We start from the raw sequence: 15185 nt of genomic DNA on the forward strand, positions 1-15185 counted from the left end.
AAGATTAACTGTTATTACTCAAAATTTAATTTCCCATCTTGAATAATCTAGATGCTTTTCCCTTTGGTACACTTAGTCCTTTTCAATTAACTATTTCAGTTACAGTATCACCAAATTTCCAGTTTAAAGGACATTGAGTATTGAAATGACTAAAGTTTCATAAGACGAAATGTTCGCAGATTGTATTTGAAAAAGATCATTTTTATTTTGCAATTTCTTTGTCTATTTGTCATTTGACCATAGTGGGTCATTATAGAATTTCAACATAGAATAACACATTTTCGTATAATTTAGTCATTGGATTAGATTAATTTCATAAGGATAATTATTGTAACAGGTAGTTTCTTTGTACTAAATCCATATTGGGTAAGGCAAGAAATTACTCCCTTACAATTAACTTGATAAACATGTTCCAGATATTATTCAACCCATTATAAGTACTCAAATTGTTTGAAAAATGTATATTATCTTGCCAATTATGTATCATTGTATTATCTTGTATTCTGAGAACTTTTGTACTTAGTATCCTGTACTTGACTGTATTTGATCATTACACTGATCTCATTTGGTCCTTAACAAATGTCCTGTGGTCGAATTGGAAGCTCCCGTTAACGGTTATTTTACTGTAGATGGATTTCCCTTGCTCTTGCAGCTCCAGTAACGTTAATTTAGGTAACCAATTAAATTGTTCCCGTGCTTGCAAGGTAATTCTGGGGTTGGTTTCATTTATAATCGTGGGATAGAAATATTTAAACTGTTGATAATTCAAAATTTTCCATCTATTAGTAGTCTTGCTTTCGCACTCTTTCCCCTTTTCCGTCGCTCTTTCCCTCGCTTTATCCCTTTCCTTCTTTCCCTAGCTCTATCCCTCTTTCCTTCTTTCCCTAGCTTTATCCCTTTCCTTCTTTCCCTAGCTCTCCCTCTTTCCTTTTATCCTTGTCTGCTCTTTCCCCCTCTATCCTTGCTTGCTCTTTCCCCCTCTATCCTTGCTTGCTCTTTCCCTCCTTATCCCTGCTTGCTCTTTCCCTCTTTATCCTTGCTTGCTCTTTCCCTCTTTATCCTTGCTTGCTCTTTCCCTCTTTATCCTTGCTGGCTCTTTCCCTCTTTATCCTTGCTGGCTCTTTCCCTCTTTATCCTCGCTGGCTCTTTCCCTCTTTATCCTCGCTGGCTCTTTCACTCTTTATCCTCACTCGCTTTTTCCCTCTTATCCTCATTCGCTTTTTCCCCCTCTATCCTCGCTCGCTCTTTAACTCTTTATCCACGAGTTTGTTCTCTCTCTCTCTCTCTCTCTCTCTCTCTCTCTCTCTCTCTCTCTCTCTCTCTCTCTCTCTTGCACACAGTTTTCTATAATTTCCCGTTAACATAAGCAAATGCATTTCCTTTTTGGGTGTCACTTAGCCTTAAAGACATTCATAGCTTATTCCCTTGAGTTTTAGATTTGGGTAATATACCTTAAAAGTGTTCAGTGTTAGTATGTTGTTGTTGTTGTTGTTGTTGTTGTTGTTGGAGTATTATAGCCAACTCTTGTTGTTGGCACGGGCCTTTCCCTTGGTCGGCCATTAAAAGTGTTAGTAGCAATACCTCGTGTTTTAACTAGGTACGAAGGTAGATTCTCTCTCTCTCTCTCTCTCTCTCTCTCTCTCTCTCTCTCTCTCTCTCTCTCTCTCTCTCTCTCTCTCTCTCTCTCCAAAATTGATATGGGTATATATGACCAAATAAGAATTAGTGACCTCGCCCCCATAATTTTTTTTTTTTAGATTATAGAGTAATCACCTATCTTACATTAATAAAGAAAAGTACAGAAGTTCTCATTTATATTGTATAATTATGTATTCTCACTGTACTTGGAAAGAATAAAACAAATCTCCCGGACCCAGTGTGGCAATGGTCCGAGGAAGGCAAAGAGTCGTTCTCAGCAGAAGGAAATCTGGCAGACGCTGTCACCCATCAGAACAGAGGGTTCAAATTATGAAGTTTGTGAGAGAAGTTGTCTGGTCATCTGCTAATTCAGTGGTGGACAGCTCCTTAATACTCAATGTGCTTTGCCTGACTATTTAATTGCCACTGCGGGAGAATTTGTAACGTGTTCTATTGGTGTAATTCTGACATGGAATTAATTTGTATTACTTATATGCAAGGTTAACTAAATGGTTTTATGATGACAATTTAATATATTCATGCAATGGCTGAATACCGAGAGGCATTTTTTTTTTGAAAATCTAGAATGTTTTGTCTTGGTGAGGTTACATGGCACGTAATAGTTTAGATTACATTACAGCTGACTTAAACATCATCTCAGTCTTAAAGATTCGGAAATATAGTGGTGCATTAAAAAAAGAAAAAAAAAATGTTATTCAATGTCTGAATTGGATGTATTTCTATTCAGCCTAGTTTTCACTTATATGCTGATACAACTTTACGAGAAACAATATATTTTCGCGTAAATTAGTTGATTTACGTTTAAGATTTTTTCCTCATTCTTAAATTTCTAAAGGTGTTTTTTTCAAGTACGTGATTCCTTTAAAATTCATTTAAAATTCATTTAACCTTTGAAATACATGGTATTTGTTTCCAGATATTCTTGTTAAATGTCTTTATATAAAAAGTAATACCTAAACTTTGGTGATTAGTTGTCGTAACTGAATTTAAGAAACTCTAAAAAAAATTTATAGTGAATAGTCAAATATCTACCAAGAGTCAACACTTAAAACCTTATGAAACTAAGTTTTTTACGTGATCAATATTTCATTCTATAATTTAAGTTGTGAAACTTACAAACTTTATTTAAAATTTAAAGCAAGGAGCAAGTTTCCAAATATCTATTACAATATAAAAATAATTTACGAATTTTAATAATTGAAAAGTTTTTTAAAGTAATGTGTATAAACACTAACTAAAAATTGTCAGTTAGCCAATTACCTTCACGTTTAAATACTTAATAATAGTAAGTTAACCTTTATCTCACATTGCAATACTTTTAATTACACTTGAGGACCGTGCCAGCTTCCTTAAAAGGGGGTACCAGCTTGTGGCACAAATCTCCTCTTCGTTTTGGGTTTTCACATTGATTTTATGTACGTGAAATAACAGAAGGGATAAATCACCACATTGGCGATTTAGAAGTCTGCGTGTGAGAGATTCTTTAATCTCTGTACTGGAAATTGTTTGTAAGGAAAACATTTATTGGTAGTGTAGGAACAACATGAATAGGGTTTCTTGGTATGAATAGGACACTATTAGTGTTTGCTTGGAATAAAAGAAAATTTTAGTTTACTAATTTGGTAATAGAAATTTCCGGATAGGAATATACTGGATTGCTATTTATAGAGATTGATTCAAGAATTAATAGGAGGTACGTGTACTATGGAATGTTAGGCCAATGAATTTATAAACAAATTTTCTAAAGATTCATATCACCATTCGCTACTTGGCTTAGTGCGCCAGGTATAAAGTAGTATGGTACTGTACTTTTTAAATCAAAGCTTCTAACTGCGAGGTTTTATCTAGATTCAACCTTAACTATTACACATTTACCATCTTAAAAGATGAAAAAGTATACGTAGATGACATTTTTAAAGATTAAATCATCCAAAAATGGGGAAATAGCTTTAAAAACTGACATGAATATTTCTTCGATTCTCGGCTTGGGAAGAAATATCTCACGAATTTATCCTTGATCTTGTCTTAAAGGCTTCATATTGATCTGGTACTGGGGTTTATACTTCACATATATTTACATTCTCCCTTGAATTAGTTTTTCATCAATTTTACTTTGACCTTTGATCTGGATTTATTTACCGAGTTGATCCTATTTCTTTAGATGGTAGTTCTACAGTCTACCTAATAGCCGAAGATGGCCTGGCCTGGTTTTCATATTTTTTTATTACATCTTAATTATCAAGAAATTTGGTAGTGATTCATTACTTGATTTTCCAAAGCTTGGTAATAATGGCCAGAATTGTAGCTCCTCTTTTATTTACTGAGTATTGGTGTTCAATTATCTTGAAGTAATATAGGTATTGTTTTCATAAATAATCACGAATTCCTACAGCTGAATATTTTTCAGTGAAGAACTTGTTTCCAAGTCTTGGTATTCAAAAGCGCGCTCTCTCTCTCTCTCTCTCTCTCTCTCTCTCTCTCTCTCTCTCTCTCTCTCTCTCTCTCTCTCTCTCTCTCTCTCTCTCTCTCTCTATATATATATATATATATATTCCCCTTTGAGATGGTCATAATTTGTCACAGACGTTTGTCGCCTACTAGCGGTCTCAAATCCATTTACTCAATATCTGACAGATCTCTAGGATATTTACTTAACTTTAAATTCAATAAGATTTTACACATCTTTCAAAACAGTTTTTAGAATTTTTGGCTGAAGTTATATTCTACTAAAACTAAATTTGTTTTGAATAGATAAGTTTCTCGAGAATGTATTTGGGGATGCGTATGTACTAAACGTAGTCTCTCCATTTAACTGCTTCCTGTGTGGTATAAACCACAACGGCCAAACCATTAAGGCATCGCATCTAGAATCATTAAACTGATTTAACTGCGTCACCTGGCTATTCAAGGGAAATGAGGACTTGTTGGCACTGTCAGTGTGATAACACTGGCATATCAGATATACCACTGGTTCTATAATTCTCGTGCATACGGCATGTATATTTCATTGACATATAGTTCAAATATAAATGGACTCTTCTATATTTACATATCAAAACAGATTACAAATATTGAAAATATTTGTTAACAATAGTAAAACTGAAAATATTTCTTTGCTTTCAATAGTAAAATTTAAAATATTTTTTTGCTTCCAATATTAATCTGTACAAATTCAGATATTGTGACATTAAATTTGTTAACAAATTAGTACTGCGTTTGGTGATGTGTACTAGGATTGCCTTTAATGCCTCAAATTGAGGTATGGTCAAGGCTTTATTACTTGGTTGAAATGTAGGATCAGTTGGCTTAGAATTATTTGACAGTTAATAGAATCAATCATATTTTGGATGTATTGGTAGGTGGACAATTACCCAGTGGTAGGGTTATAAGTTACTAATTGTTAGTTTGATCAAATGCGTGTATATACAATAAATTTTTAGTATTCTTAGGCCCCGTCCACACGAGCGAGCACTGCTTGGTAAGCTTTGCTCGGTGTGACGTCAGAAATGGAGAAACCGCGAGCAAAGCTTCGCACAGGGCTTCCTTGATGTTTAGGGAAGTATCAAGGCTTTGCCTGGCAAGGGTTTTCCCTGACGGAAATTAGTCTTCCAATAAAGGGATAAAACTGTCACACTAATGACATGCCGTCACTTTCGAATATATACATCTGCTTTTGCATACATATATATATATATATATATATATATATATATATTATATATATATATATATATATATATATATATATATATATATATGCAGACATACATATATATACTCACTCATATATATATATATATATATATATATATATATATATATATGCAGACATATATATATATATATATATATATATATATATATATATATATATATATATATATATATATGCAGACATACATACATATACTCACTCATATATATATATATATATTATTTATATATATATATATATATATATATATATATATATATATATATATATATATACATGCACTGCTTATAAATTATCAATACTCCTAATTAAGGTAAATCTTCTAAACAAAGAAATTAAATAAAATCTCCAAATTGCAACTTATGCAGTGTACTGTATTATTACATATATCTTAATAATAAATTATCTTTCTCAGTTTTATATTATTTATTGAACTCATTTCCTTAAAATATCTGTGCTGCTTACTATTTTGTTTACGTTTTTTCATGATATTGTTATAATTTCGTTGACGATGAATGTTTCAGGGTTATTTGTTGCTACGTGCTTTATCTACTTGTTGACTTTCTCAAACGTCTTCATACACAGATATGTCTGTGCCTCAATATAATTTAAGTATATAAATTACACCTTGCCCTTATCCTTTTACAAACAACTATATTCACTTCGTCAACAGTATAGAATAGCAGAAAAATTACGTCACGGGACAGTGGAGTTCCTGTCACACCTGCAGTACCCTAGACGGCCACGGCTCACTCACTGCAAGTCTTTCACTACCCAACCACCGTCGTTTGGACAAGAGCTTAAATGCGTTCGACAGGCTTAGCTCGCAGAGAGGCAAAGTTTACCGAGCAAAGATCGTTCGTGTGGACGGGGCCTTAGTAATATACTATTACTCTAGCGTTCTCTTTATTATGATAAAATAAAGTTGACAGTGTTATTCAAGGAGACACTTTCCCTCCCCATAATCAAAACTGTGTAAGAATTGAAGGCAATGGTGAATCAAGATTTTAATATGCAAGGCTTTTCGTGTAAAAATTTTGATTGGAGGTTGCAAATTTAAAATTAGCTAAATTTATCGGACTGGCTCCTGGTAGCAGAAGTCCGCGTTTCATAAGTTGTAACAACCTTCAGGTTAAAAAAAAAGAAAAAAGAGAAAACCACGAATTAATAGGTTTAATGCTTGGGTCAGTCGTCATAACTCATTGCTTCCTATTCATTAATATAAAAGAAAAAGTTAAAAGGACGTTAATTAAAGAGGTACATATGAATTGTGTACCTAGTGCCTTTTCAAATTAAGTTAATCGTTGTAAATATTTTATTTAAAACTTTTAAAAATGCTCATTATTGGATGATTTCGGTAATTTTTAAGTTTTTAAAAAGTTATCACTGTGTAGCGATTGCCTGATATGAGCTTGTTTTTAATCCAATTAGCGATAAGGCCATCTTAATCAGAATGTTCGTTTGCAATGCTATCTAACTAAAGCACGATATCTGATTACGTCGATTGTTAGCCATCCTGTATAGATTTTGTTCATTATGTATTCTATAATAAACGTTTAGCCAATATGCGATAGTTTTAATATTTTAATAAAGACAAAGAAGGGATGTTTTACTAATTTCTTCTGATGGCATTTAAACCTTTATTAATATTTCCTGCTTACGAAAACTAAAGCAGTCTTGATTTTAAATTCATTTGTATTAAAGTAATATTTCAAAGGATTTAATTAAATCTTACTCGATATTTGATATTCAAAACATTGTTAGCTTGATATTTTATATTTCAGAGAATTCGAAATTTGAATTTTATCAAATCACGTTTCTTTTAACATTTTTGAAATAAAAGAAAAAAAAAATTCCGATAGTTTACCAATTAATTTTTTGTAGTTGCTCGGTAAAAAAAAAAAAACTGTGGTTACGAATGTCATGAATTATGATTTATGAATAGCAACCATCAATAATTGCATCCGTTTCAAACAAATGGCCCCAAGTACGTGTTAATAGCACAGTCTAAACGACTGACAGGGAAGTTGTGTAATTGCTTCTTTTCATGTCATTGTAATGATTCAGATAATTATGTATGGAACCTTCTGTTGTTTGTCCTTGACCTTGGCATAGTCATTTGTAAAATGAGTAAAAAAATGCCCAGAAATGTTTGTATATCATAATGTAGTCAAATTAATTTTGTAAATAAAATGAACAAATTTGTTTTAAGACAATCTCTAGACTGAAAAAAAACGAGAATTGTCCAGAAATATTAGTAAACAATACTAATTTAGTCCATTGAAGTCTATAATATGACTGGTAAAAAGTTGATCATCCTGGTTTAGGTGATGTAGAATGTTCGCCAAACGATTAGCCAGAATTTTTACCTAATCCTAATTTAGTCAATATAAAGAGAATGGGATTGGAGATTAACTAATTTAAGTATGAAATGATAGGTAAAAAAAATTCATATACCCTGGTTAGGCTATCTAAGTTATAAAAATCATAATTTAGCCAATATAGAAAGATAAAGAATGGGGTAGGTGATTAAATAACCATGAACATTTGTTCAGTGTGCAATTCTATAGAAGAGCATTAGTGAATTTATCACACAGCAGAATCTAAAGTTAGCCTGGTGGTCCACGTGTTGTAGAAGGTGACTTCGGTCCGATTTGGCTATCCTGCTGGGGGAGGAAGTAGGGATAGCGAGAATATTCGCCCACGTCTTCTCCTGTTTACCCGACTCAATCACGGACATCGAATGGTGTGAAACCAAAAGACGATCTGGATATTTGTTATCTTGTCTGCTTTTGTGGAGGCTGCACGAGTCTGGAGTAACTACTTGTGTTGTAAATGACTTAATGAGATTTAAAGGTTTTGTAGATTGAGGTAATGAATAAAGAAAAATCTTGAACGGTTATTTTTAATTTGATAAACCCATTTTGAGTTTATTTGCATAGACATTTGATGAGAATATCCAAATAAATTCCTGATCAGTGAGACTGTTTATTGGAAATAGGTCAATATGAAGCACAAGTTCCTGATTCATTATAAGAAAACAAAGTGAAGTTTAATTATATAACATACACTGATTAAAAAAAATGCATACTTTTCAGTTGAGAATTTATAAAGTCAGCAAGACATCTGTTGCAATTTAATTGAAATTAGGTTATAAAATACAATTAATATTGCTTCACTCAAATGTCGTTTGTGTTGGAAGAATCCTGAATACTAAACCAATTGCTTATATTATGTATAAGTCACTAGATTACTAGCACCATTTACAGTGGTGGCCTGTATTCTTAGATAAAAAATACATATGCATCATATTCATACTGTGAATAACTATTACAAACTATACAAGATAGATTCAGTTCATAAGTCAAGATTTAACGTTCATAAAATCCTAATTAACGTTTTCAAAATTATATTTATGCTCTCTATGAAGTAAAAGCTTTAAAACGTATTTCCCAGAGATAGTTTTAAAAATACGCAGTAATTAAGTCTGTGATTATAACAATCATTATTCACGATAAGGTTTTGGGTAACTTTAAAACTCCCACGAACATTAAACGTGTTGTAATTAACATTTCATAATTTTTTCAAGTACGTTCATGACAAAGATACAAAATACACATCGGAGTTAAAATCTGTTAGGTGCAAGGTAATTTCACCAAGACTTCCCACTAGAAAGTTCGAGTAATTAATTCAACATACCAATGTCAAAATATTGCCGATTGGTGGTTTTCTGTGATAATATACCATGCCCGTTTTCTCTTACAAGACTTGGGATAACGTCTGGTTAACTTCATAAGAAAACCAACTTAGCAACAATATATTTGGTTTAAGCCCGTAGAGTTTAGTCATGCTTGAGTAATTTTTTATTTTTTTTGGGCCATGAAATTCCACGGACAAACTATGCCAGTCTCATGTGAACTGTAGGTGGTTCAATAGAAGCATGACATTTAATAAATTGTAATCATAAAACCCTTTAGTTAACTTTGCATACAAGTAATATAAATCAATTCCATGTCAGAATTACATTAATAGATGATGTTACAAATTCTAAAGCAGTGGTAATACAAATAGTTATGCAAAGCACATAGAGTATTGAGGAGCCATCCACTACTGAATTAGCAGACGACCAGACGACAACTCTCACAAAATTCATAATTTGAACCCTCTGTTCTGATGGGTGGCAGTGTATGCCAGATTTTCCTTCTGCTGAGAACGACTCTTGCCTTCCTTGGGCCATTGCAAAGCTGGCTTTTGAAGGTATAAAAAAATAAAATAATTTTTTTTAGCCAAGAAACTTAGTAACCATCCCACACTTTGAAATTTTATTTTTAAAGATTTAAATAAAAGTGTCTCCGGAGAAAAGGTTTAGTTTTATTGTTTTCTTACTACATTAAAAAAAATGCAGAAATATATTATATTCCTATATTCCTTGAATTTCGTGTTGGACTTGAAGCCGTTTTGAATTCCTCGGTAGGGTTCACTTTCATGGCACAATCCACTACAAACACTTGGTGTGAATTCTTTTACGATCGTCCTCAGTTACATGGCGATGTCATACGTGTATTCTTGACCTTTAAGGAATATCAAGGTCCCGTGAGTGAAGCATTCACCATTATCCTGGAAAAGAAATACAATATTAAAAACGTACACTTGAAATCTTGAAAAAAAAATTAAATTAGATGCTATAAAATTGGAATTACAACTGAATCAAGTATATTTAAGGTACTTGCATCTTTTTAAAATTACTAGCCCAGCTACAACCGCATTTGAGAGAGAGAGAGAGAGAGAGAGAGAGAGAGAGAGAGAGAGAGAGAGAGAGAGAGAGAGAGAGAGAGAGAGAGAGAGACTAGTAGTGAACAGCAAAATATCAAGGTAAAAAAAACCACTTAACTGACAATTTATTTTCTTAGAGCAAGACCAAGACGTGTGTGGGCAACAGAGAGAGGGTGAGGGCAAGAAAGAGATATAGTGTGGGCAATACAGGGAAAGAGGGCTAGGGCAACACACAGATAGAGGAGGTGGACAGGCAAGAGAAAGAGAGTAGACAAGACAGAGAAAGAGTGCGGGCAAGATAAAGAGAGGATGGAGAAAAGACAGAGTAAGAGGGTGCGGACAAGATAGAGAGGATGGAGATATGAGAGAGAAAGAGGGTGTGGGCAACATAAAGAGAGGATGGAGACGAGACAGAGAAAGAAGGTGCGGCCAAGAGAAAGAGAGTGGAGACAAGACAGAAAAAGAGAGTGGAGACAAAACAGAGAAAGAGAGGATGGAGAAAAGACAGAGAAAGAGGGTGGAAACAAGACAGAGAAAGAGGGTGCGAGCAAGATAAAGAGGATGGAGACACAACAGAGAAAGAGGGTGTGGGCAACATAAAGAGAGGATGGAGACAAGACAGAGAAAGAAGGTGTAGACAAGACAAGAGAAAGAGGGTAGAGACAAGACAGAGAAAGAGGGTGCAGGCAACACAGAGAAAGAGGGTGTGGGAAAGACAGAGAAAGAGGGTGGAGACAGAGATAGAGAACGAGAGTGTGGGCAAGATAAAGAGAGGATGGAGAAATGACAGAGAAAGAGGGTGCGGACAAGATAGAGAGAGGATGGAGAAAAGACAAGAGAAAGAGGGTGGAAACAAGACAGAGAAAGAGATTACGGGAAAGATAAAGAGAGGATGGAGAAAAGACAGAGAAAGAGGGTGTGGACAAGATAGAGAGAGGATGGAGACACGACAGAGAAAGAGGGTGTGGGCAACATAAAGAGAGGATGAAGACAAGACAGAGAAAGGAGGTGCGGGCAAGAAAGAGAAAAAAAGAGTAGAGACAGGACAGAGTAAGAGGGTGGAGACAGGACACAGAGAGAGGGTGCACACAAGACAGAGAAAAAGGGTGGAGATAAGACAGAGAAAGAGGGTGCAGGCAAGACAGGGAAAGAGAGTGAGGGAAAGACAGAGAAAGAGGGTGGAGCCAAGACAGAGAAAAAGGGTGGAGACAGGACAGAGAAAGAGGGTGCGGGCAAGACAGAAAAAGAGGGTGGAGACAAGACAGAGAAAGAGAGTGCGGGCAAGATGGAGAGAGAAGGGGACAAGACAGAGAAAGAGGGTGGAAACAAGACAGAGAAAGAGGGTGGAAACAAGACAGAGAAAGAGGGTGGAAACAAGACAGAGAAAGAGGGTGGAAACAAGACAGAGAGAGAGGGTGCGGGCGAGACAGGGAAAGAGGGTGGCGATTAGACAGGGGGAGAGAGTGCTAGCAAGATAGAGAGAGGTTGGAGAAAAGACAGGGAAAAAGGATGCAGGCAAGACAGAGAAGGAGGGTGGAGACAAGACAGAGAAGGAGGGTGGAGACAAGACAGATAAAGAGAGTGCGGGCAAGATAGAGAAAAAGGGTGGAGACACGACAGAGAAAGAGGGTGGAGACACGACAGAGAAAGAGGGTGGAGACAAGACAGAGAAAGAGGGTGGAGATAGGACAGAGAAAGAGAGTGCGGACTAGATAGAGAGGATGGAGACAAGACAGAGAAAGAGGGTGGAGACACGACAGAGAAAGAGGGTGCAGACAAGACAGAAAGAAAGTGCGGGAAAGATAGAGAGGATGGAGACAAGACAGAGAAAAAGGGTGGAGACACGACAGAGAAAGAGGGTGGAGACAAGACAGAAAGAGGGTGGAGACAAGACAGAAAGAGGGTGGAGACAAGACAGAAAGTGTATGTGGGAAAGATAGAGAGAGAGGATGGAGACAAGGCAGTGAAAGAGGGTGGAGACATGACAGAGAAAGAGAGAGGAGACAAAAAGGAAAGAGAGTGCGGGAAAGATAGAGAGAGGATGGAGACAAGACAGAGATAGAGGGTGGAGACAAGACAGAGAAAGAGGAGGAGACAAGACAGAGAAAGAAGGAGGAGACAAGACAGAGAGTGCGGTAAAGATAGAGAGAGGATGGAGACAAGACAAAGAAAGAGGGTGCAGGCAAGACAGAGAAAGAGAGTGCAGGCAAGATAGTGAAAGGATGGGGACAAAACAGAGAAAGAGGGTGCAGGCAAGAAAGAGAAAGAGAGTGCGGGCAAGAAAGAGAAAGAGGGTGCGAGCAAGAAAGAGAAAAAGGGTGGAGAAAAGACAGAAAAAGAGAGTGCGGGCAAGATAGAGAGGAAGGAGACAAGACAGAGAAAGAGGGTGGAGACACGACAGAGAAAGAGGGTGGAGGCAAGACAGAAAGAGAGTGCGGGAAAGATAGAGAAAGGATAGAGACAAGACAGAGAAAGAGGGTGCAGGCAAGACAGAGAAAAAGAGTGCAGGCAAGATAGAGAGAGGATGGGGACAAGACAGAGAAAAAGGGTGTGGGCAAGAAAGAGAAAGAGGGTGGAGAAAAGAAAAAAAAGAGAGTGCAGGCAAGATAGAGAGAGGATGTAGACAAGACAGAAAAAGAAGGTGCGGGCAAGAAAGAGAAAGAGGGTGGAGACACGACAGAGAAAGAGAGTGGAGAAAAGACAGAAAGAGAGTGTGGGCAAGATGATGGAGACAAGAAGGAAAAAGTGGGGGCAGGCAAGACAGAGAAAGAGGGTGTGGGAAACACAGAGAAAGAGGGTGGAGACAAGACAGAGAAAGACAGTGGGGGCAAGATGGAGAGAGGATGGAGGCAAGATAGAGAAAGAAGGTGCGGGCAAGAAAGAGAAAGAAGATGGAGACACAACAGAGAAAGAGGGGGTGGGAAAGACAGAGAAAGATGGGGCGGGTAAGACAGGGAAATAGGGTGGAGACAAGACAGAGAGAGAGAGTGCGGGCAAGACAAGACAGAGAAAGAGAGTGCGGGCAAGATAGAGAGAGGAAGGGCACCAGACAGAGAAAAAGGGTGGCGACAAGACAGAGAGAGAGGGTGCAGGCAAGATAGAGAAAAAGGGTGGAGACAAGACAAAGAGAGAGAGTGCAGGCAAGATAGAGAGGGGATGGAGACAAGACAGAGAAAGAGGGTGCAGGCAATAAAGAGAAAGGGGGTGGGGACACGACAGAGAAAGAGGGTCTGGGAAAGACAGAAAAAGTGTGGAGACAAAACAGAGAAAGAGGGTGCAGGCAAGACAGAGAAAGAGGGTGGAGATAGACAAAGCAAGAGAGTGCAGGCAAGCATGAGAAAGAGGGTGGAGACAAGACAGACAGAGTGTGTGCTGGCAAGATAGAGAAAGGATGGAGACAAGACAGAGAAAGAGGGTGTGGGAGAGATTGCCTTACCTTATTGCCTTATTCTATGTTTGGGTTCCCCCAGGTTCGTCAGTGAGGCACCTCGTTGCTAATGCATTTTCTGATGTATTTTGCATCTTCCAGTCTTGGATGGCCTGGGATGCATCTTAGGTATATATAGAGAGAAGATGGAGAAAAGACAATGAAAGAGGGTGCGGGCAAGAAAGAGGGTGGACACATGACAGAGAAAGAGGGTTTGGGCAAGACAGAGAAAGGGGTGGAGACACGTCAAAGAAAGAAGGTGCGGGCAAGACAGAGAAAGAGTGGAGACAAGACAGAGAGAGAGGGTGTGGGCAAGTCAGATAAAGAGGGTGTGGGAAAGACATAGAAAGAAGGTGGAGACAAGACAGAGAAAGAGTGCAGGCAAGATAGAGGAAGAGGGTGGAGACAAGACAGAGAAAGTGTGTGCAAGCAAGACAGAGAAAAAAGTTGGAGATAAGTCAAAGAAAGTGTGGGCAAGACAGAGAGAGGGTGGAGACAAGACAGAGAGGAGGTGTGGGCAAGACAGATAATGAAGGTGGAGACCAGATAGAGAAGGAGGACGCGGGCAAGACAGAGAGAGGGATGGAAACAAGGCAGAGAAAGAGGATGCGGGCAAGACAGAGAAGAGGGTGTAGGAAAGAAAGTGAAAGAGGATGGACATAAGACAGAGAGAGAAGGGGTTGGTAAGACACAGAGAGAAGGGGTTGGTAAGTCAGAGAAAGAGGATGTAGGTAAGACAGAAAAAGAGGGTGAAGGTAAGACAGAGAAAGCGCGTGGAGACAAGACAGAGAAAAAAGGTGAGGATAAGACAGAGAGAGAGGATGGAGACAAGGCAGATAAAGAGGATGCGGGCAAGACAGAGAAAGAGGGTGGAGACAAGACAGTGGAAAGGGGTGGAGACAAGACAGAGAAAGAGGGGGTGGGCAAGATAGAGAGAGGATGGAGACAGGACAGAGAAAAGGGGTGTGGGCAAGACCAAGAAAGAGGGTGGAGACAAGACAGAAAGAAGGTGTGGGCAAGACAGAGAAAGAGGGCGGAGACAAGACAGAGTAAGAGGATGCGGGCCAGAGAGAGAGAGGATGGAAACGTGGCAGAGAAAGAGGATGCACGCAAGACAGAGAAAAAGGGTGGTGATAAGACAGAGTGAATGTGGGCAAGACAGAGAAAGAGGGTGGAGACAAGACAGAGAAAGAGGGTGGGGGAAAGACAGTGGAAGAGGGTGAAGACAAAACAAGAGAAAGAATGTGCGGGCAAGACAGAGGAAGAGGATGGATACATGGCAGAGAAAGAGGGTACGGGCAAGAAAGAGAAAAAAAAAGGTGGAGATAAGACAAAGAGTGTGGGCTAGACAGAGAAAAAGGGTGAATATAAGACAGAGCAAGAGGGTGTGGGAAAGACAGAGAAAGAGGATGTGGGCAAGACAGAAAAGAGACTTCAGTAAAGACAGAGAAAGAGAGTTCGGGCAAGACAGAGAAAGAGGCTGGAGACAAGACAGACAAAGAAGGTGGGGACAAGACAGAAAAAGAGGATGGAGACAAGGCAGATAAAGAGGATGCAGGCCTGAAATAAAAAAGGGTGGGGGCAAGAGACAAAAAAGGTGGAAACAAGACT

At 37.7% G+C, this 15185-nt stretch overlaps 1 long non-coding RNA gene across 1 annotated transcript in view; it reads right to left on the bottom strand.

Annotated features, from left to right (window-relative positions):
• Positions 1-5739: 5739 nt before the first annotated feature.
• LOC137649689 (uncharacterized) overlaps positions 5740-15185 on the bottom strand; it is a 71283-nt gene continuing 61837 nt past the window's right edge. The window contains exon 4 of the long non-coding RNA XR_011045824.1: positions 5740-9991. This is a non-coding gene — a long non-coding RNA (uncharacterized lncRNA). The remainder of the gene's footprint in view (positions 9992-15185) is intronic.

Source organism: Palaemon carinicauda, chromosome 11, assembly GCF_036898095.1.
Source record: "Palaemon carinicauda isolate YSFRI2023 chromosome 11, ASM3689809v2, whole genome shotgun sequence".
NCBI classification, from domain to species: domain Eukaryota; kingdom Metazoa; phylum Arthropoda; class Malacostraca; order Decapoda; family Palaemonidae; genus Palaemon; species Palaemon carinicauda.